The sequence below is a fragment of the Dendrobates tinctorius genome, unplaced genomic scaffold (assembly GCF_039654945.1).
Source record: "Dendrobates tinctorius isolate UK_male_01 unplaced genomic scaffold, ASM3965494v1 ptg000191l, whole genome shotgun sequence".
Classification (NCBI taxonomy): Eukaryota; Metazoa; Chordata; class Amphibia; order Anura; family Dendrobatidae; genus Dendrobates; species Dendrobates tinctorius.
Genome location: NW_027361858.1, coordinates 11,798,786 through 11,822,467, shown reverse-complemented (window position 1 = coordinate 11,822,467; position 23,682 = coordinate 11,798,786). Strand labels below are relative to the sequence as shown.

General features: G+C 46.0%; 1 long non-coding RNA gene across 1 annotated transcript in view; it reads left to right on the top strand.

Moving 5' to 3' along the window:
* Positions 1-19,813, top strand: part of LOC141055720 (uncharacterized) — a 28,946-nt gene extending 9,133 nt beyond the window's left edge. The window contains exon 2 of the long non-coding RNA XR_012221520.1: positions 19,111-19,813. This is a non-coding gene — a long non-coding RNA (uncharacterized lncRNA). The remainder of the gene's footprint in view (positions 1-19,110) is intronic.
* The last annotated feature ends 3,869 nt before the right edge of the window (positions 19,814-23,682 follow it).

Genomic DNA, 23,682 nt, shown 5'->3' with positions numbered 1-23,682 from the left:
TGGCTCAACCGTGAAGGGTTAATTTAGCCCTCCCAAAATAGCTACCTCGACAGTTGCGCCCAACGTGGGGCCCCGGAATAGGGACGCCTCTGCCCCGGAGGACAACAAGACAAAGGACCCTCGGAGCGGAGACAGGTGCTGGAAAATTGGGACTGATCACCCCCCACAGCCACGGTAAGTTGGCAGTTATACTGTTCAGACTGACCGTTGGTGTGGTTTTCCTGTGCTTGTTGCTGCAAAGAGGATCTGAGGTTTGTCCCCTGGTGGGGTGATTCATGGGTGGAATCATATAGAGGTGTAGTCCCGTTGGGGGCCCAGTGCTCGAACCGTACCTCATAAGGGACGGACACCCCGGATTGACCAGTGATTGTGGCTCTCTTTATAGTCAAAATATCCTGAATTCCTGGTCATTGTTAGTTATCAGGCGTGGTCATGTGATCAAAGATGGGTAGGATACGTAACTCAGGTTTATATAGATAGATATATATAACCAGAGGTGTCCGGAGGGATAGTCTGAGACGCCCTCCTCCTTTCACTGAGTACCGTGAATTTTGGGCTTCCCAGAGGGGGTTGACCCTGTGGAACAAACGGAGACGGCTGCTCCAGTATTGAGCACAAATGAAGTAAGGATATTTAGCTCTAAAGGAGAGAATTATGTTTCTGTGGAAGAAAAAGGAAAGTTTGGAATTGTGTGAAGGATCAGATACTGTTAGTCTTATGATTCAAAGACGAGGAAAGAAATGTGTCAGGAATGCAGGAAAAATATTTTCGATTCTGGGATTTCCTAAGGGCGGGAGGTTGCAGCCTACGCTATGGGATGAAGGAGTTAAAAGGTTGACTGATGATGGATTACTTAAAGGCGCTGAGGAATTCCGTGGCTTGGCACATGAATTGTATAATGAAGGTTATGTGGAAGTTGAACAGCAAGTGAATTCTGATTGTTTTTATTGCTATGTGGAAAAAAGGAAAATTGTCTAACACTGTGAAAAAGACAGAAAGTGTTGTGGTACAAGAAGGAATTGACAATGTGATTAGACAAAACACTGAGATCGAGGTTAATGTGTCGGGCAGGAAATTAGTTAAGAATGATTTGAAACAAGAAGTTTCCCTGCTAGATGATAAGGTCCTTCCCCAGGAAATCAAGCCTCTTCTCCCGACTGTAAGCTCTGTGCCCCTTAACCCCAGGGCACCAATATATCCTGGACTACCGAAACTCAGTATGCCCCCACCCTATGATCCTGCCGGGTGGATCTGTGCTGTATGCGGAGTTACTAATCCTCATTGGAGAGAGGTCTGTTATAATTGTGGCACAAGAAGACCGGGTGTTACAGCCCCCACCTTTCCTCTGTTGAATGCTGATGGTACCTATTATCATCCACCGGCAGCCCCAGTCTCCGTTATGACTAATATTGCTAGTGGTTATGAATAGAGTTGAGCGACTTTTGGTTTTTTAGGGTCGCGTTTCGTTTCGCGAAACCCGACTTTTCCAAAAGTCGGGTCGAGCAAGATCGTCCGATTATAGGGAAAAGTCGGGGTCGTCCCGAAACACGAAACCCAATGTAAGTCAATGGGGAATAAAAGTCGGCAGTGAGAGGAGGACAGGAAACACACCTACAGTGCCCATTTGAATGCCAAAAGCATCAATTCTTCTTACTTAAGCTTGTCAACCTTAATTAACTTCATAATACAAGTTACGCACTGAAAAATGGGGGTTATTTGGCTAAAGTTGTGGGGGGGGGCTGGCTGCAGGTTTTCATGTGCCCTGGGCGAAAGAGCGCCCCTTTAACACATACCACAACTCATCATGCTCCGATACGGCAGAGAAATAGCGGTATAGTACAATGAAAAATACCTCACTTTTTACATCTCATGACGAGGCCCATCTATTTCTCCATACAGAATCATTGGTCCCATATAATGTTTGAAACAGTATATGATGAGCTCCACATAATGCTACAGTATATGTTGGTCCCCATGGATGAAGCTCCACTGTCTTATGGGCCCAAATAATGCTCCAAACATAATGGGCCCCATTTCTAATGCTCTAGTGTATAATGGGCCCTGTAAATGCTGCTCCAGTGTCTGATGTCCACCTTTGGAATGTTCCAGTGTATGGTGGGCCCCATCTATCATTCTCCAGAGTATAGTGCTCCCCAAAAATTGCTGTCCCAACATTGAAAACAATCAAATAAGTCTCCTCGCTAGGGAATCCCTGTACTTGTCTGGACTCCTTGTCGTCCCCATCTTCCATCTCGCTGCACAGTATTTCAACTTTGCAAGTGCTGTGATCCTGAGCAAGCAGGGGGGGCCCACTCATTGGCGATGGCACTGGCACAGGGCCCCTGATAGTACGGTGGTGTGTCTGATGGCGGGTGGGACGAACCTGCACTTTCATCTGCAGCTTCCTCTTTGTCACCGTGTAAGATGGAACTGTATATGGGAAGGGTAACCTGAGTTTCATCAGGGTCAGATTCAGGTCGTGTAGCGTGCGAGGGGAATGTAGTGGTCTGGGTCAATGTACCAGCAGATTCATCGAGCAGTGGCTGGGCATCAGTGCACTTGTGTCGCCCCCAGGAGTACAGTCGCCACAGTGGCATTACCTTCTTCCTAGGGAGTGTGATGTCATGCTTGGGAGCAACGAAGGATCTCTCTAGCAGGTTAACTGATTGGGCGGCGTTATTCCCACGAGTCATGACCCTCCAAACAGCGTTCATGAAGGCAAAGTGTTTGTTTTATGTGGGCAGTATGGTTGCAAAGCTGAACCTTAAAGGAATGTCTAGAAGGGCACCACCAGGAGTGGAGCCTACGGTTAAATTCGACTCCACCTGGGAAGCCTCAACCATGCCAGCTACAGAACAGATGCACACATTGCAAGCTTAATTCCGTTAACGAACGAGACTCCGTCATGCCCCGCGGTCCGAGTCCGGCTTACTAGAGGGACACGTGAGGCTCTGGCACATGAGATTGGCCAATAACTGGTGTGTCATGCCCTTACATGTCCGTGGCTGCATGTGCGCTACACTGAAAAGGCCAGCGTTTGTCGCTTACAGGTGTAGATAACCCGCTGAACAACGTTAGTGATGGGGATCACTGATTACAATTATTACCCGCGAACAATGATTTCCCAGTAAGTGCAGGTCAACCGCAATTCCGGAATTAGGCCTAACCGTCATTCCTGAAAAAATGAAAAACTTACGTGTGCAAACCACAGGTGCTGTAGCTTGCTTAACAGCTCGCCAGCCGTTCTCACGCCCAGTATGGATTACACGTGATTGCACAAAGGTGAGAAAGGGTACCGTATCCCCAGATAACATGTATGGATAGCGTACACATTCAAAATATATGTCTCAGGAGGCAGGCTCAGACGGTGTTAGGCCCAGTATGGATTGCACGTGATTGCACAAAGGTTAGAAAGGGTACCGTTTCCCCGGATAACATGTATGGATAGCGTACACATTCAAAATATATGTCTCAGGAGGCAGGCTCAGACGGTGTTAGGCCTAGTATGGATTGCACGTGATTGCACAAAGGTTAGAAAGGGTACCGTATCCCCGGATAACATGTATGGATAGCGAACACATTCAAAATATATGTCTATACATCAGGAGGCAGGCTCAGATGGTGTCAGGCACAGTATGGATTGCACGTGATTGCAAAAAGGTTAGAAAGGGTACCGTATCCCCAGATAACATGTATGGATAGCGTACACATTCAAAATATATGTCTCAGGAGGCAGGCTCAGACGGTGTTTGGCCCAGTATGGATTGCACGCGATTGCACAAAGGTTAGAAAGGGTACCGTTTCCCCAGATAACATGTATGGATAGCGTACACATTCAAAATATATGTCTCAGGAGGCAGGCTCAGACGGTGTTAGGCCCAGTATGGATTGCACGCGATTGCACAAAGGTTAGAAAGGGTACCGTATCCCCAGATAACATGTATGGATAGCGTACACATTCAAAATATATGTCTCAGGAGGCAGGCTCAGACGGTGTTAGGCCCAGTATGGATTGCACGTGATTGCACAAAGGTTAGAAAGGGTACCGTTTCCCCAGATAACATGTATGGATAGCGTACACATTCAAAATATATGTCTCAGGAGGCAGGCTCAGACGGTGTCAGGCCCAGTATGGATTGCACGTGATTGCACAAAGGTTAGAAAGGGTACCGTATCCCCAGATAACATGTATGGATAGCGTACACATTCAAAATATATGTCTCAGGAGGCAGGCTCAGACGGTGTTAGGCCCAGTATGGATTGCACGTGATTGCACAAAGGTTAGAAAGGGTACCGTATCCCCGGATAACATGTATGGATAGCGTACACATTCAAAATATATGTCTATACATCAGGAGGCAGGCTCAGACAGTGTCAGGCACAGTATGGATTGCACGTGATTGCACAAAGGTTAGAAAGGGTACCGTATCCCTGGATAACATGTATGGATAGCGTACACATTCAAAATATATGTCTATACATCAGGAGGCAGGCTCAGACGGTGTCAGGCACAGTATGGATTGCACATGATTGCACAAAGGTTAGAAAGGGTACCGTATCCCCAGATAACATGTATGGATAGCGTACACATTCAAAATATATGTCTCAGGAGGCAGGCTCAGACGGTGTTAGGCCCAGTATGGATTGCACGTGATTGCACAAAGGTTAGAAAGGGTACCGTTTCCCCAGATAACATGTATGGATAGCGTACACATTCAAAATATATGTCTCAGGAGGCAGGCTCAGACGGTGTTAGGCCCAGTATGGATTGCACGTGATTGCACAAAGGTTAGAAAGGGTACCGTATCCCCAGATAACATGTATGGATAGCGTACACATTCAAAATATATGTCTCAGGAGGCAGGCTCAGACGGTGTTAGGCCCAGTATGGATTGCACGTGATTGCACAAAGGTTAGAAAGGGTACCGTATCCCCGGATAACATGTATGGATAGCGTACACATTCAAAATATATGTCTATACATCAGGAGGCAGGCTCAGACGGTGTCAGGCACAGTATGGATTGCACGTGATTGCACAAAGGTTAGAAAGGGTACCGTATCCCTGGATAACATGTATGGATAGCGTACACATTCAAAATATATGTCTATACATCAGGAGGCAGGCTCAGACGGTGTCAGGCACAGTATGGATTGCACGTGATTGCACAAAGGTTAGAAAGGGTACCGTTTCCCCAGATAACATGTATGGATAGCGTACACATTCAAAATATATGTCTCAGGAGGCAGGCTCAGACGGTGTCAGGCCCAGTATGGATTGCACGTGATTGCACAAAGGTTAGAAAGGGTACCGTATCCCCAGATAACATGTATGGATAGCGTACACATTCAAAACATATGTCTCAGGAGGCAGGCTCAGACGGTTTTAGGCCCAGTATGGATTGCACGTGATTGCACAAAGGTTAGAAAGGGTACCGTATCCCTGGATAACATGTATGGATAGCGTACACATTCAAAATATATGTCTATACATCAGGAGGCAGGCTCAGACGGTGTCAGGCACAGTATGGATTGCACGTGATTGCACAAAGGTTAGAAAGGGTACCGTTTCCCCAGATAACATGTATGGATAGCGTACACATTCAAAATATATGTCTATACATCAGGAGGCAGGCTCAGATGGTGTTAGGCCCAGTATGGATTGCACGTGATTGCACAAAGGTTAGAAAGAGTACCGTATCCCCAGATAACATGTATGGATAGCGTACACATTCAAAATATATGTCTCAGGAGGCAGGCTCAGACGGTGTTAGGCCCAGTATAGATTGCACGTGATTGCACAAAGGTTAGAAAGGGTACCGTATCCCCAGATAACATGTATGGATAGCGTACACATTCAAAATATATGTCTCAGGAGGCAGGCTCAGACGGTGTTAGGCCCAGTATGGATTGCACGTGATTGCACAAAGGTTAGAAAGGGTACCGTATCCCCAAATAACATGTATGGATAGCGTACACATTCAAAATATATGTCTCAGGAGGCAGGCTCAGACGGTGTTAGGCCCAGTATGGATTGCACGTGATTGCACAAAGGTTAGAAAGGGTACCGTATCCCCAGATAATATGTATGGATAGCGTACACATTCAAAATATATGTCTCAGGAGGCAGGCTCAGACGGTGTCAGGCACAGTATGGATTTGACGGCCCAGATTACACAGCGGAGGAGCAGGGAGAGGTAAAGATTGCAAATGCTGGGGCCCTGCCCAAGCAAGGGGGGCCCACTCATGGGCGTCGGTACTGGCACTGGGCCCCTCATAGTACAGCGGTGTGTCTGACGGCGGGTGTGCACCACCACCGTCAGAGACACTTGATTGCACTATGAGGGACCCTGTGCCAGTGCCCGCGCCCAAGAGTCGGCCTGCCCACCTGTCCAGGGCAACAGCACTCGCACGGTGTCGTGCGCTAGGTGGTGACCCCGGCCATGGGGGGGGAGGCAGCACAGTTAGGGAGTTTTAGAAAGTGGCATATGTTGATGTTGGACATTCAGCTGATGCAAAAGGCAAAATAGGTGAAGTCCCAGGAAGAGGTGGACCAAAGCAAGCCATTTTTCTGTCACCCTATGTGTCATCAGGGGAAGGTGGGACAAAATCCTTGGAAACCCATGCGTGGTTCATTTTAATGAAGGTTAGATCATCCACATTTTGGGTTGACAGACGGGTCCTCTTTTCTGTCAGGATTGATCCAGCTGCACTGAAGACTCTTTCCGATAACACACTTGCAGCTGGGCAAGCGAGCTCCTGTAAGGCATATTGGGCCAATTCAGGCCAGGTGTCCAGTTTAGCGGCCCAATAGTCAAAGGGGAATGACCTGTGTGGGAGAACATCGATATGGGAGGAAAAGTAGTTTGTAACCATAGTTGACAACTGCTGTCTCCTGTCACTTTCCATCGATGCAGTATTACCAGTTGTGTGAGTGGTATTTGAAAAATCAGTCCACAACATTGTCATGAAACCCCTGTCTCCAATGCCACTTCTGCTGTGTGCACCACGAACACCTCTGCCAAGCTGCCCCCGGCCCGTACGGCTCGTGTGAGAACCATCACCGCTGATGTGTGCTGGGAATGCCTCAAGCAACCGATTTACCAGAGTTGCTTGTTTATTAGCCAATATTAGGTCAAGGTTCTCCTGTGGCATGATGTTTTGTAATTTGCCTTTATAGCGTGGATCCAGGATGCTGGCCAACCAGTAGTCGTCATCGTTCATCATTTTGGCAATGCGGGGGTCCCTTTTTAGGATCCGCAAGGCATAATCTGACATGTGGGCCAATGTTCCCGGTGTCAATGATGCACTGCGAGTGCTGGTTGGAGGAGCACTTTCTGGCAAATCCACATCCCTCCAGTCACGCACAAACCCTGTACCAGACCTTGCCACGCCAACATTTTCACTTGCCCCACGAGATGCATCCTCCTCCCCTAAGTAATCATCCCCATCATCATCCTCCTCCTCCTCTTCTTCCTCCACCTCGTCCAGGAGAGGTCCCTGAGCAGACAATGGCTGAATGTCATCAAGGATTCCCTCCTCCTCTTCCTCCTCATCAACATTGGCTGCAGACGCCTGCTCCTTAAGGTGCGTCATAGTTTGCATGAGCAGACGCATAAGTGGGATGCTCATGCTTAGGATGGCGTCATCTGAGCTTACCAGCCGTGTGCATTCCTCAAAACACTGAAGGACTTTACAGAGGTCTTTCAGCTTCGACCACTGCACACCTGTCAACTCCATGTCTGCTCTCAAAGTGCCTGGCCGTGTATCCTCCCACAAATGCATTATGGCCTGCCTCTGCTCGCACAGCCGCTCCACCATGTGCAGGGTGGAGTTCCACCTTGTTGCAATGTCGATAATGAGGCGGTGGTTGGGAAGGTGGAGCAATCGCTGCAGCTTCTGCATACGAACGGAGTGTACAGGCGACCGGCGAATGTGCGCGCACAGTCTTCGCACCTTCTGGAGCAGGGCTGTTAACTCCGGATAATTTTTGAGGAAGCACTGCACCACCAGGTTCAAGGTGTGAGCCAAGCAAGGTATGTGGCTGAGTTTTGAAAGGGCTATGGCTGCCACAAAATTACGGCCGTTATCACTAACTACCTTGCCTGCCTCAAGATGTACACTGCCCAGCCATGACTCAGTTTGTCGCTTCAAGTACTCGGCCAGCACCTCGGCGGTGTGTCTGTTGCCCAAACACATCATCTGCAACACAGCCTGCTGACGCTTTCCACTAGCTGCTCGATAGGGGGACACATCGTGTGCAACAGTGGCAGCTGCAGATGGAGTGCTCGTACGACTGCGCTCTGTGGACGAGCTTTTGCTTCTGGAGGAGGAGGGTCGAACGCCTACGGCCAACTGTTTCCTATACCGTGGGCTAGGCAGCACTGTCCCACCACCGCTGTCCCCTGTGAACCCTGCATCCACCACATTAACCCAATGCGCAGTGATGGACACGTAATGGCCCTGACCATGCCGACTGGACCATGCATCAGTTGTGAGGTGCACCTTTCCGCTCACTGACTGCTTGAGTGCATGGACAATGCGGTCTTTCAAATGATGGTGGAGGGCTGGGATGGCTTTGCGAGAGAAGAAGTGGCGACTGAGTAGGTCATAGCGTGGTACTGCATAGGCCATGAGTTCGCGGAAAGCTGTGCTTTCCACCAACCGAAAGGGCATCATCTCAAACGAGATTAGTTTGGCAATGTGGGCGTTCAAACCCAGTGTACGCGGATAAGAGACTGAGTACTTTCTTGACCTACTCATAGCGTCTGGGAGGGTGAGCTGGACTTGAGAGCTGCATATGGTGGAAGTAGCGGTGGACAGGGCGGACTGAGAGAGGGTTGATGATGGTGATGGAGTTGGTGTTCTTTCTGATGGCCTAGAATCAGTCTTTCGTTGATATAACAGTGGGATTCATAGCATTCATAGCGGATAGGCCCTCTCTCCTCCAGTCAAAAAAAGAAGATACTGTCAGGGACACTGTTGTCAGACTTATTGGCACGTATGATGGTCAGTCAGACAGGGTGTACCATGTTCTTAAAAAGCACTGGGGGATACTCTTAGCTGACCCGAACTTGAAGGGGCTGATACCACCTAAACCCTCCATTACATATAGAAAAGGTAGATCTATAGGGGATCGACTTGTGCATAGCTTCTACCAAAGACCCAAGGGAACGGGTACATGGTTAGATAGAAAACCTCTGGGCTTCTTCAAGTGTGGGGACTGTACTAAATGTAAATATATGCTTCAATGTAAGACCTTTATGAGTTCACACAATGGTAAGACCTTTTATCTGAGGGATTTTGGAAACTGTAAATCAACAGGTCTGGTCTATAAGGCCACGTGTACCTGCCCATTGGATTATGTGGGAAAAACCACTAGAGAATTAAGGGTGAGGGTGGGTGAACACCTGGGGGATATCAGAAATAAACGTGATACTCCTGTCGCCAGACACATCAATGGTATACATCAGGGTCGAATGAGTGACATCACCTTTAATATGATAGAATTAATCAAACCAAGGGCTAGGGGAGGTAATCTGGACAATCTAATTCTGAGACGGGAGTGTGAATGGATGTTCAGATTGCAATCGGTTTTCCCTAATGGGATGAATGAATGCATCTCATATGCCTGTTTTCTGTGATCTTTTGAGTCTCTGGTTGGTTGAACTTGCCCCTTTTTTCTGTTATGGGGTTATGATAGGGGGCTCTATATGTCTGGCATATTGGATGATGCCTGTATGGCATGGACCACATTGGATGGTTGATTTGATTTACCGCATAGCAATATGTACTTTTATTTTTCTATATTTCTTGAATTTCTGATGTGCAGCATTAAGCCGAATATGAGGACATTGGTACTACTAGATTTATTGGGGTCATCCTTACTGCGATAAATCTGTGGGACACTGTATTGCTGGCAGACTCTTGATCTCCTGGCGATTTCATATGATGCGCCCTGTTTGTTTACATTATTGAGCAGGGAGTAAGCATGTGATCGAAAGGTCCGGCCCACATTGGTGATGCGCCCATTGTTGGTATCTATGGGCGTGTCCGGGAGCTAAGGGGAAACATGTGACCGGAAGTGCCGGCGCCATCTTTGATTCCCCTCCGCTCTGCCCGCACAGTATGGTTCCGGAGGCTACTATCCGTTGAGGGGGTTGCGCGACCGGAAGTATGGGCGCCATATTGGATACGCCCCACGGTGGAACGCACGCTAATGACCCCTTCTTCCGCTTTGAATTTTGAATGCAGCGGCGGGCTCTCAGGTATATGATGTATTTTTTGCTGCACACCTGGCTCTCAGTTATTTGCATCTTCACACCGATTGGACTGCCGGATAGTGGGTGGTATGCAAAACAATCACACCGGTTATTTAAATCCGGTTTCCTAGACTTCTGGTGCCACTATTATTGAAGATATCAGGCATGAAGCAGCAACAATATTTTTGATAGGACTATTCCTCCTGATGAACCGCTACGGCGGGGAAACGCGTTGAGGGTCCCCCATGAGACATGATAAGTGACCTTTTCATTTATTGCTGATTGTATTTGAGGATGTTTATCTCTCTAAGTGAGAATAGCTGCTATTTTTTTGTGGGTCACATGATATCATGATGTGGGTTATTTCTTATTGTTGTATTATTTGTTTGGTCTGCATAAGTCCTAGGGCATTCTGATCTTTTCATTACTGTTCTATCTTGAAATTGTTTTCCTCTCTGTGATACTAGGGATCACTAGGGAAGTGAGGGATAGTCCTCGTTGAGTGGGGGCGCCAATATCGTACTATTAGGGTGCCAACCTCCACGGATAGGAAGGTATCAGTTAGGCCTTAATGTAGGGTTATGCAGCACCTTATACTAGGTTTAATTTTTGACATTTTTTCAACGTCACTGGGAAGGTGTGTTTTTATGATCATTAATAAAATTGTGTTTTAAGGGGATTTTTATGTACACCAAGTCTTTTCTAATCTCCATTAATTAATTTTTTTCTGCTTTTGACCCTCTGGACAAGCTGTCCAGCAACTCTTTTGATGTTTGGAACCTGTCTTTGGAGTGCTCCGGGCCTGCCAGATAACAGCTGTTGCGATGTCGATGTCTGCTGTGGATGCTTCTCATCTGAGCTATTGGAAGCAGCACCCTCTTCCCCCAATGGATGCCAATCTGGGTCAACAACTGGGTCATCCATCACCTCCTCTTCTATGTCATGTGCACCTTCCTCTGTGTCACCGTGTATGGTGGTATAGTGTGCGGGAAGGGGCACCTGAGTCTCATCAGGGTCAGAATCTGACTCTGTACACTGCGAGGACAATGTAGTGCTCTGAGTGAATGTACCAGCAGAATCATCCATCAGCGGCTGTGCATCAGTGCACTCCATGTCAGATTCATCTTGGCCTGGGTAATTCACCATTTGACTTGATAATCCAGGCATGGTATGTGAAAACAGCTCCATGGAGTAATCAGTAGTATGGCCTGCGTCATCCTTCAATCTTGGTTGGGGTGAAGGACACAAGGAAAGGTGTGGTTCATGAACATGAGCCTCCAATGACGACTCAGTGCTTTTACTTTTTACAACTGAAGAAGAGGAGGCGATAGAGCTGGAGGCTGAGTCAGCAATGTAAGACAAAACTTTTTCCTGATGCTCTGGCTTTAAAAGCGGTTTGCCAACTCCTAGAAAACTAAGCGTTCGAGGCCTTATGTAGCCAGACGATGACGCAGGGTCAGCACCTCCTGCATTCGGTCCTATTTTGCTCTTGCCACTACCATCAGATCCACCACCAACACCATCATTACCAGCTGCCAACCCCCGCCCAATTACACGGCCTCTTCCACCAGCCTTCCTCATTTTTGGTAGAAATGTAGACAAAATCCAACAAACTATATAGTAATGTAAAACAAGGTACAAGGTGTCTATAGGACAGGGGAGATTTTGAATTTCTGCAGACACTTGTGGACACTGGACACTTTTGGATTGTGTGAGGCCCACTGATATCTGAGCGCTATGTGACAGGCTCGATGGCACAGCTGTGACCAAAGTGACTAGAGGATAAGGGAGATTTTGAATCTCTGCAGACACTTGTGGACACTGGACACTTTTGGATTGTGTGAGGCCCACTGATATCTGAGCGCTATGTGACAGGCTCGATGGCACAGCTGTGACCAAAGTGACTAGAGGATAAGGGAGATTTTGAATCTCTGCACACACTTTTGGACACTGGACACTTTTGGATTGTGTGAGGCCCACTGATATCTGAGCGCTATGTGACAGGCTCGATGGCACAGCTGTGACCAAAGTGACTAGAGGATAAGGGAGATTTTGAATCTCTGCACACACTTTTGGACACTGGACACTTTTGGATTGTGTGAGGCCCACTGATATCTGAGCGCTATGTGACAGGCTCGATGGCACAGCTGTGACCAAAGTGACTAGAGGATAAGGGAGATTTTGAATCTCTGCACACACTTTTGGACAATGGACACTTTTGGATTGTGTGAGGCCCACTGATATCTGAGCGCTATGTGACAGGCTCGATGGCACAGCTGTGACCAAAGTGACTAGAGGATAAGGGAGATTTTGAATCTCTGCACTCTCTTTTGGACACTGGACACTTTTGGATTGTGTGAGGCCCACTGATATCTGAGCGCTATGTGACAGGCTCGATGGCACAGCTGTGACCAAAGTGACTAGAGGATAAGGGAGATTTTGAATCTCTGCACACACTTTTGGACACTGGACACTTTTGGATTGTGTGAGGCCCACTGATATCTGAGCGCTATGTGACAGGCTCGATGGCACAGCTGTGACCAAAGTGACTAGAGGATAAGGGAGATTTTGAATCTCTGCACACACTTTTGGACACTGGACACTTTTGGATTGTGTGAGGCCCACTGATATCTGAGCGCTATGTGACAGGCTCGATGGCACAGCTGTGACCAAAGTGACTAGAGGATAAGGGAGATTTTGAATCTCTGCACACACTTTTGGACACTGGACACTTTTGGATTGTGTGAGGCCCACTGATATCTGAGCGCTATGTGACAGGCTCGATGGCACAACTGTGACCAAAGTGACTCGAGGATAAGGGAGATTTTGAATCTCTGCACACACTTTTGGACACTGGACACTTTTGGATTGTGTGAGGCCCACTGATATCTGAGCGCTATGTGACAGGCTCGATGGCACAGCTGTGACCAAAGTGACTAGAGGATAAGGGAGATTTTGAATCTCTGCACACACTTTTGGACACTGGACACTTTTGGATTGTGTGAGGCCCACTGATATCTGAGCGCTATGTGACAGGCTCGATGGCACAGCTGTGACCAAAGTGACTAGAGGATAAGGGAGATTTTGAATCTCTGCACACACTTTTGGACACTGGACACTTTTGGATTGTGTGAGGCCCACTGATATCTGAGCGCTATGTGACAGGCTCGATGGCACAGCTGTGACCAAAGTGACTAGAGGATAAGGGAGATTTTGAATCTCTGCACACACTTTTGGACACTGGACACTTTTGGATTGTGTGAGGCCCACTGATATCTGAGCGCTATGTGACAGGCTCGATGGCACAGCTGTGACCAAAGTGACTAGAGGATAAGGGAGATTTTGAATCTCTGCACACACTTTTGGACACTGGACACTTTTGGATTGTGTGAGGCCCACTGATATCTGAGCGCTATGTGACAGGCTCGATGGCACAGCTGTGACCAAAGTGACTAGAGGATAAGGGAGATTTTGAATCTCTGCACACACTTTTGGACACTGGACACTTTTGGATTGTGTGAGGCCCACTGATATCTGAGCGCTATGTGACAGGCTCGATGGCACAGCTGTGACCAAAGTGACTAGAGGATAAGGGAGATTTTGAATCTCTGCACACACTTTTGGACACTGGACACTTTTGGATTGTGTGAGGCCCAATGAATATCTGAGCGCTATGTGACAGGCTCGATGGCACAGCTGTGACCAAAGTGACTAGAGGATAAGGGAGATTTTGAATCTCTGCACACACTTTTGGACACTGGACACTTTTGGATTGTGTGAGGCCCACTGATATCTGAGCGCTATGTCACAGGCTCGATGGCACAGCTGTGACAAAAGTGACTAGAGGATAAGGGAGATTGGCTTGCTTTTAAAAAAGCAGTTTGCGGAGCAGTGGGTAAACAGCAATGCAGGAATGTCAGGAAGCCTTAGAAGGCAGCCCAACAACCAACACCACTGATACACCACTATATAGCCTCCCCTTGCACTGCACACACAGTGACTGGTGTGTTGTGCAGGCCAAATTGCTCGCAGCAGAAGCAGTTTTTTTGTCTTCTCAGCGGGACAAAAAAAAAAAATTGGGATTGCTTTTAAAAAAGCAGTTTGCGGAGCAGTGGGTAAACAGCAATGCAGGAATGTCAGGAAGCCTTAGAAGGCAGCCCAACAACCAACACCACTGATACACCACTATATAGCCTCCCCTTGCACTGCACACACAGTGACTGGTGTGTTGTGCAGGCCAAATCGCTAGCAGCAGAAGCAGTTTTTTTGTCTTCTTCCCTGCCTAACGCTCTCCCTACAGAATCAGCAGCAACCTCTCCCTATACTAAGATCGGCAGAAGTAAGATGGCGGTCGGCGTGCACGCCCTTTTATACCCCCTGTGACGCCCACTAAAGCAAGCCAATCACTTGCATGCCCTTCTGAAAGATGGTGGTGACCCGTGCCTATGTCATCACGTTGCCCACAGTGTCCGTGGATCCTGATTGGCTGAAAAAGAGCGCAAAACAAACTTTTGAAACGCGACTTTGGCGCGTAAGTCGCCGACCTCGTGGCCGACCTCATCCTAGGGTCGGGTTTCGTTTCATGAAACCCGACTTTGCCAAAAGTCGGCGACTTTTGAATTTTTTCGACCCGTTTCGCTCAACTCTAGTTATGAATATACACCCCCTCCTACTTTAGTTACCAGGTCAGAGACAGGATGCTCAGAGGAGTTAGAAGATTTCCAGGAAATGTATTCCAATATTATTCCTGGACCCCACTGTTATGATGTGCTCTTTAGGATAGGGACAGGGGATCTCACGAAGCAGCACGTTGGGGCCATAGTAAATGCCACGAATAATCAACTCCGCCATGCTGGAGGACTGGCCCCAAAAATTTCACAGAAAGGCGGACCCATGATACAGGAAGAATCTGATTCATATATACAAATGTATGGCCAGGTAGAAACAGGACAGGTCGCAGCAACCAGAGCAGGACAGCTGCCGTGTCAATATGTAATACATGCAGTGGGACCACGATATGACCCTATCAATATTCCTAGGTCCCAACAATTGCTTACTGAGGCTGTCCAGAACGCAATCCTGTATGCCTCCTCTGTCCCCCCAGTACGATGCCTCAACGTACAGTGGCCATACCATTAATCTCTGCCGGTATTTTTCAATATCCCAGGAAGGATGCCGCCATGGTCATAGTATCAGCAATAGAGCGGTGTATACAGGAAAACCCCATAAAATTGGAGGAGGTCCGATTTGTCCTCGACAGCCGCCTAACGGCCCATCAGGCAATACAATCTCTAACTGTAACAGAGCCTCCTGCCCCGCTCCCACAGCAGATGCCTCTTGTGCCCGTACTGCCGCTACCTCCTCCCTCCGAGTTGTCAGTAATATCCGAATTTGAGGAAGATAACGTGGAAAGCACTCCTGACAGGCCAAAGTATACTCCATTCACCCCATCACAAATAGACACTGTTTGCAATCAATTACCCGATCCAGAGACTTCCCCCATGGCTTTTTACAGGCAAATGGCATCAAATCGAGACATTTATTCCACTCCCCGAAGAGATCTATTACACATACTTCGAGTAAAAGTTGGGGAGGGGTATTTTCCAATTATGGAGGATGGCATAATGTATAATGTGGATATGGATGGGGGAACTTATGAGAGTGGTGTTGATTTTTGCAATGCTTTAAAAGTTTGGGCACAAGATAGATTGGCGGACCAAGCTACCTCTCTCACAGATGTCACACAGGACAAGGGGGAGACTGCCGAGAAGTTCTATGGGCGTCTTATGGTGGTATTTAGACATCTGGGATTCTCACTGTATAATAAAGCCCATACACATCTTTTTGTGTCAGCTTTGATGTCCGGCCTTAAACCCGAATTGCAAGAGGCAATAATCTCTGTTAGACCTGACGTTGAGAATTCCACCCCGGATGATGCATTGAAAGTAAAAAAAAGTTTTCAGACTTTAACCTGCTCTGTTCAGGAGAGAGAGAAAAAAAAAAAAAAAAAGAGCAAACAGCAGCCTCTAGCCCCCACCGCAGCTGCGAGCACACAGTGTGCCCTTCAGCCCATACAGCAAACTCTTGCCCCCCTTCCTCAGACTTCAGCTAGTGGGAATCTTGCTCCTCAGCCCCTCCCTGCTAATTCTCGTTACTGCTCAGTTCGTGATCTCTCCCACATGTCCTGTAAATTTACTAGGGGCAGATTAATTATCACAGTTCTGCTCCAGAATACAATTCCAAGATGATGGTCAGATGGTTTTTTTTTGTTATAAAATCCCTATGTAGATGAAGACAGTGAGGAAATTTGTATTTTGCATGCCCTTCCTACAGTTATGATGGCCCTGATAGGCTCAGATCCACCCCCAATATTGCTTGAGGATCAATGACTCACCCCATACCTCTCAGAGATACCATCTAAACTCTGGTCAAAAGGGCTAAATGATATAGGGAAAATTCCTGTAGAACCAGTAAAAGTGTTTCTCAAACCTGGTGCCTAATCCACATACTCTTTTGTCCCAAATACCCCAGGATGCTACTTGGTTTACAGTTATTGATCTTACCAATGCCTTCTTTAGCATTCCGTTACACCCAGATTGCCAGTTTCTATTTGCAATCACTTAGCAGGAACGACAGTTAACATGGACAGTTATGCCACAAGGTGCCCAAAACAGTCCCAACCAGTTTGCAAAAAAAAAAAAAAAATATGAGCAGGTGTCTTTTGCCATTGTTGCCACTGTTAGCCTCCTTAAGTATCTGGCAGCACTGAACTGTCGGGTTTCGGCCTCGAAACTTCAGTTCTGCCTTGGTCAAGTGATATTCTTGGGTCACTGTCTCCTTCAGGGTGCCAGACACTTCGCAGAAGAAAAATAGCTGTCAGCTCCCTTCCTTTCCCAAAAGATGAAACTGAACTCCAGCGTTTTCTTATGCACTTATTGTTGTCAGTGGATACCGGATGCACCCTGCATAATGCAACCCCTTTACAACGCCTTGAAAGACGTATAATGAACTATAAGGAAAGATGGCAGTGATGAGGATTACCTCCAACATGATTGTTCCCAACTTCTGACAGAAGAAACAGCTACTCCACCAAATGTCAGTGAGAATCCACTCCCAAATCCTGATCTGGTGTTATACACGGATGGTTCAAGATATGCAGACGAGTTTGGTAGATTCCACCCGGGATATGCTGTTACCACAGAGGACACTGCAGCGCACTCAGCTGCGCTCCTGCACTCACAGTCAGCACAAGAAGCAGAACTCCAGGCTCTGTCTACTGCATGTACTTTGGCCAAGAGCAGACGGGCTAATATATACACGGACTCACGGTATGCATTTGGTATTGCTCACGATTTTGGGGCTCTATGGGCCAATCGAGGGTTTATTACTACTGCCGGAACCCCAGTGAAAAATGCTGAAGCTGTTAAAACCCTCATGGACTCGATCAAATTACCTACTCAGGTGTTATTATCAAAGTTAAGGCGCACGGTCCTAGGACCAGTCCACAGACTGTTGGCAACACATTTGCGGATATGCAAGCAAAAGCCACCGCTCTTTTACCCGTTAAACCAACCATACCAACTATGGTGACCACACGCTCTCAGCGTAAACAGTTACAAGAAGCACTGACCCTGCAAGAACCTGATGATCTACAACAGACTGAAGTTTTCTAAGTTTTCTGTCGGACCCCGCGAGACCGCTTAATGATGATGCAGAGAATGTCTCCAAAGGAAGAGGTGAAGCAATGGAAGACTGACGGGGCATGAATGGATAATGGTCTCTGGAAAAAGGAGCGACTTGTGTGTCTCCCTAAGTGGATGTACCCTGCTATTGCCATATGGGCACATGGACCTATATATCAAAGAAAGAATCAGGCCCTCGCACTGGTGTAAAAATTCTCCTGGGCCCCGGTTCTCCAGTTGGAAGCATTCCCTGTTACCAACATTACTGCAAAAACTACAGCGAAGAAACTGGTGATGGAAGTTATATGCAGATATGGGGTTCCAGAAGTTGTTGAAAGTGATCAAGGCCCGGCCTTTTCTTCTCATGTGTACCAAGAAGTTCTGACAATGCTTGGATCCACTGTAGCCCTCCATACTCCGTACCACCCACAATCCAGTGGGAAAGTTGAGAGGTTGAATGGCACACTGAAGGGACAATTGAACAAAATGATGCAGGAGACTACGGCTCCATGGCCAGAGCTCCTACCCACTGTACTATACCACATTCGTACTACCCCTATTGCAAAGCATGGCCTGTCCCCATATGAGATATTGTTTGGTACTAGGCCCCCAGTTGTAAATTTCCAGCCCCAGCAGTTATCAGAAGAAACTGACTGTGCTGTTCAATGTGTTATTCAGCTTAGTAAAAATCTTGCTAACACCTATGTTCTAGTTTTCTTTTCTTTTCCAGATTCAGCAGAAACCGACACCTGTCACAACCTGAAGCCTGGTGATTTGGTAGTCTTGAAGAGGCATGTCAGGAAGCACGGACTAGAACCCTTGTATGACGGTCCCTATCAAGTCCTCCTCATCACCCAACAAGCCAATAGCAAATGAAGGGACATAATGTTCTGTTTTTTCACATTTTCCATATTATTATTGGTAGAAGTTAAAAGTTAAAGTTAGAAGATATTCAAAGACTCAGAGATCAATATGATAAAGACAATGATTGTAATAAGGACAGTTGGTGGTCAGACACCTTCTCCTTTCTCAATCCAGCCAATTGGTTTAAGGGTATTGGGGGCTGGATAGCTGGGATCTTACAGAGCTTGTTACACATTGCTGCCTGTATCCTTGTTGTATATGTCATACTAAAACTTGTTCTTTGGTGTATTTCTGTATGTATTAGGAAATTCTGCACTAAGACAGCTAATGATGATACCAAAGGTGTCGTTGCCCCTGCTCTTCTCTGCACCGATCTCAAAAGGCTACTTGATGAAGATGTTGAAGCCATGCACATGCCTACCTACAAAAGATCCCCACCACCGTCATCAAAAATTGTTATTCGTGAACTGCAGTATACAGGGGGACGGGTGCGCCGGGACAGCCATGACTGGTAACACGGCATCAGTCATGTGAAGACCAGTACCCCTAAAGCTGTTAGCTTGGGATAGCACCTCTGATGCTGCATATGTGTTAAAAAATTTTATCTAGGGGGGAATGTGAAGGGTTAATACTAAAATCAGAGCTTAAGTTTCACTTAAGTTTCACTTCTCCATTTCTCTGTAAGGTTTCGTTTCTTAGTTTTGTTGTTGTAAGATAAATTTTTGTAATTGGCATGGGCTGTCATGAAACCAGATTGTTCTCATCAGGTGCAAAGATAAGGGAGGTGGGAATGTCAAACTCTGAAGAATATGCCATTATACTACTTTCTACGCTATTTAGGTACGGACATATATGTAGTTTCTCGTTTTCTTGCAATATTATTGGCTTATAAAGTGAAATGATGCTATTGGTACTTGAGAACCTTGCATAATTAAGCAAAAGATTATAAAAGATGTAACTAAAATAGAGGGGCTTAGTGATCTGCCTCGATCCTCCCGTACAGAGAACCCAGTCTCCGTGTGGTCATTTGAGTTGCTAGTAACACTGGAATAATTTGGAAATCACTGGCTCAACCGTGAAGGGTTAATTTAGCCCTCCCAAAATAGCTACCTCGACACTCTATGAGGGGGCAACATTATACTATAAGAGGAGGCTAAATTCTATACTATGGGAGGCTGCATTATATTCAATGGTGGGCTAGATTATATTGTATGAGGGCTTCATTATACTTTATAAGGTGGCTACATTATATTCTATGGGGGCAGCATTTTACTATATGAGGAGGGCTACATTGTATTCTATGGAGTGGCTACATTATACTATATAAGGGGTTGCATTATATTCTATGGGGGGTTACATTCTATTTTATGGTGGTGCTGCATTATACTATGTGGTGTGGCTGCATTATGCACTATGGGGTGGCTGCATTACATTCTATGGGGGTTACATTATATATTATGGCGGGGCTGCATTATACTATGTTGGCTGGCTGCATTATGCTCTATGCGGTGGCTGCATTATACTTTAAGAGGGGGCTGCATTATATTGTAAGGGGGGTTACATTATACTGTATGGCGGGGCTGCATTATACTCTGTGGGGTGGCTGCATTATGCTCTGTGGGGTGGCTGCATTATACTATATGTGGGCTGCATTTTACTGTATCAAGGACTATGGGGAATACATTATATGAAGAACTAAGGGGTGCATTATACTATGGGAAGTGCATTGTACTACATCGATGACTATGGCAGTGCATTATACTATGGAGCACAATGAGGAGTGTATTATACTATATGGAGGACTGAGCAGTGCATTTTAATATATGGAGGACTGAGGAGAGTATTATAGTATATGAAGGACTATAGGGCACATTATATTATATGAAAGTCTATGGGGTGTAAACTGTAGATGTGCTGCTGATAACATGATACTGTATGGTGATCTGTTAGTGATCCATTAGTGATCACTCTGTCCCCATCATTCTTTCTCAGACGGTGGATAGAGGCCGGGAAACAAGTGTTGAACGACTTCAGAACTCAGCACATGTAACTACAACCGAAATGCTTCTGTGTGATGTGCAATATGTTAGCATTTGGGGCCCCATTTTAAACTTTGCCTAGGGCCCCACTTTGCCTAAAACCGGCCCTGGGGGAGGGATCGGAGTTGTGGCACTTGATGGCAGGGAGCTGATTTCCTGAGAGATAGTCTCTATTTTCTCTGTTTGGCAAGGAAAAGGGCAGCGTTATAGGTCCGTAGCATAAATTTGTATTGGATAAAGTTTTTTGGTGATCGAGCTTTCTTCCATAGGCGTGCGAAACTCCTAGAGCATCGCTGGAGAAATCGAGTTTGCAATGTGAACCAGGGCTGTTTGAGGGGTGCCACTTGGTCCAGGCTGCTTCTGAGAGTGTCATTGTAGTGATGTACAGCCAGATCAGGACATGAAAAATAGGAGATTGGGGACAATGATGAGTGTAGGCTTCTGAAAGTGTATGAGGGTTAATGGCTTGTAGATTTCTGAATCTGTCCCCATCATTCTTCGTCAGCTGGAGTTCAGAGGCTGGGAAACAAGCATCGAATGACTTCAATATTGTTGATCACGCTCGCTTAATGGCCTGAGCTCTGCGCATGTAAATGGTGATGGTGCAATATGTGAGCATTTAGTGCCCCACTTTAAACTTTTGCCCAGGGCCCCATTTTGTCTAAAACTTGCCCTGGTCCCGGTCCTAACTTACTGGCAATTGTGGGGTGCATCACATTCACCTGTAGACCGCAGACCACTGCTTTCCCCAGATCTCCCTCCTCAGGAGATGCCACACCTAACTAAGGGAACACGCAGTTCATTGTAACAAGCAATTTATTGGGCAGTTTAAGTTCATCAGACTGTAACATGCAGTTTCTGGTGCAACACTTCTTATTCTTTGTCTCTTTAGAACAATATGTCTCCAGCATCACTCTACGTTCCTCTTGCACTATCCTCACGTTAACTGATTTTCCAGGGATTTCCAGTCCAGTTCCTCAGTGCACTGGGCATCCTCTACCTTCTCTTAATGCAGTTTCACATGCTTTTCCTCCGTACACTAGAAGATAAGGCACTCTTGGCAGTATCTGTACCAAACCCTAGGCGCCGGATGTTGCAGGAATGTCCGCAAGAGATTCTAGTAAGGCCTCCCACTGCTTTGAACGATAAGTGCCCTCCCACTGCAACTTGAACTTGACCTTGGGTACTGTACATCCCTGACTATCAGGAAGTAGTCCTCTTTTATTGGGGGGTCCCCCTCCCACTATGGGCCAGTACTAAGCTTTAACTAAGTCTGTCCCTACAAACACAAAGTATTACATTTCCATATATTACACATATAGGCTTGGACTGGCTCACAGGAGAACAGGAGAATCCTCCGGTGGGTCACTGTGCATTACGGGCCACCACACTCTTATACAGCAGTACTTGGAAAAATAGCCTTTATTCACTATGTACTTACAGAAGCAGCATCTTATTCATGTAACAATCTTCCCAGTTCATTGTTATATAAATTTGTGATTGAGCATAATGTCACATTTGCAAGTAGCTGTAAAAGTGGGGCACTTAAGTTGGTTACTGGAGTTGGCAACTTGGGGGCCCTGGGCACCCGAGTCCGACACTGCTTGTGTCCCTTGTATTCTGCAGCTCTGTGTCCCCGTCTTCAGTCTTCTATCGGGTAGTTTTTTGTGTAGGACATATACTATTTTAGGGTACTGCCTCCATAACAATTTTAATGTAATTTGGAACAGAAGTAGACATTACGATACCACAATGGGTGAAGATTTATGTTGTCTACCTTCTGTAAATGGCACCCCCCCATAATTCCTGGTTCAACTTGTAGAGTACTGAGAGTAGTAATGATCACTCCCATCATTGCAACTGTGCAAAAATAAAGTGAACAGAAAAAAGATCCCATGAAACTTTTATTTTCTTTCTTATTTTTTTTTATTGGAATAGCAATAAGCAACACTGTAATAAAAATATTACGGGTCCTTTAAGAAATTAAACCATAATCACAATGACTCTCAGGTCAGTCCCTATACAGACCACAGAACTAGCTGTGGGCATTGAGGACCGGCTGAGAGCCACTGGACCACAAGATCCAGAGGAAGGCGAAGAAACCCCCCGGAGAGTTCTGCCTCAGGGGGGGAAAAAATTCCTTCCTGACCCCATTTGTGGCGATCGGATATTTCCCTGGATCACATCTGTCCTGCTGCATATTGCTGTATATCTGCACGTATTATAAAGGAGAGTTGATATGGAAGGGAAAAGATAAATGCATCTTGCTTCTTGGAGCTAACAATCTAATATAAAATATACACCCTGCTCCTAGGAGCTTACACTCTAATTTACAATAGACATATACATATACTATACAACAGACATATACATAGACTATACAAGAGACATATACATATACTATACAATAGACATATACATATACTATACAATACAATAGACATATACATATACTATACAATAGACATATACATAAACTATACAAGAGACACATACATATACTAAACAATATACTTATACGAATACTATACAATAAACATATAGAAATACTATACAATAAACATATACGAATAATACGAATACTATACAATAGATATATACCAATACTATACAATAGACTTATATGAATACTATACAATACAATAGACATATACATATACTATACAATAGACATATACATAAACGATACAAGAGACACATACATATACTAAACAATATAATTATACGAATGCTATACAATAAACATATAGAAATACTATACAATAGACATATATGAATACTATACAATAGACTTATACGAATGCTATACAATAGACTTATATGAATACTATACAATA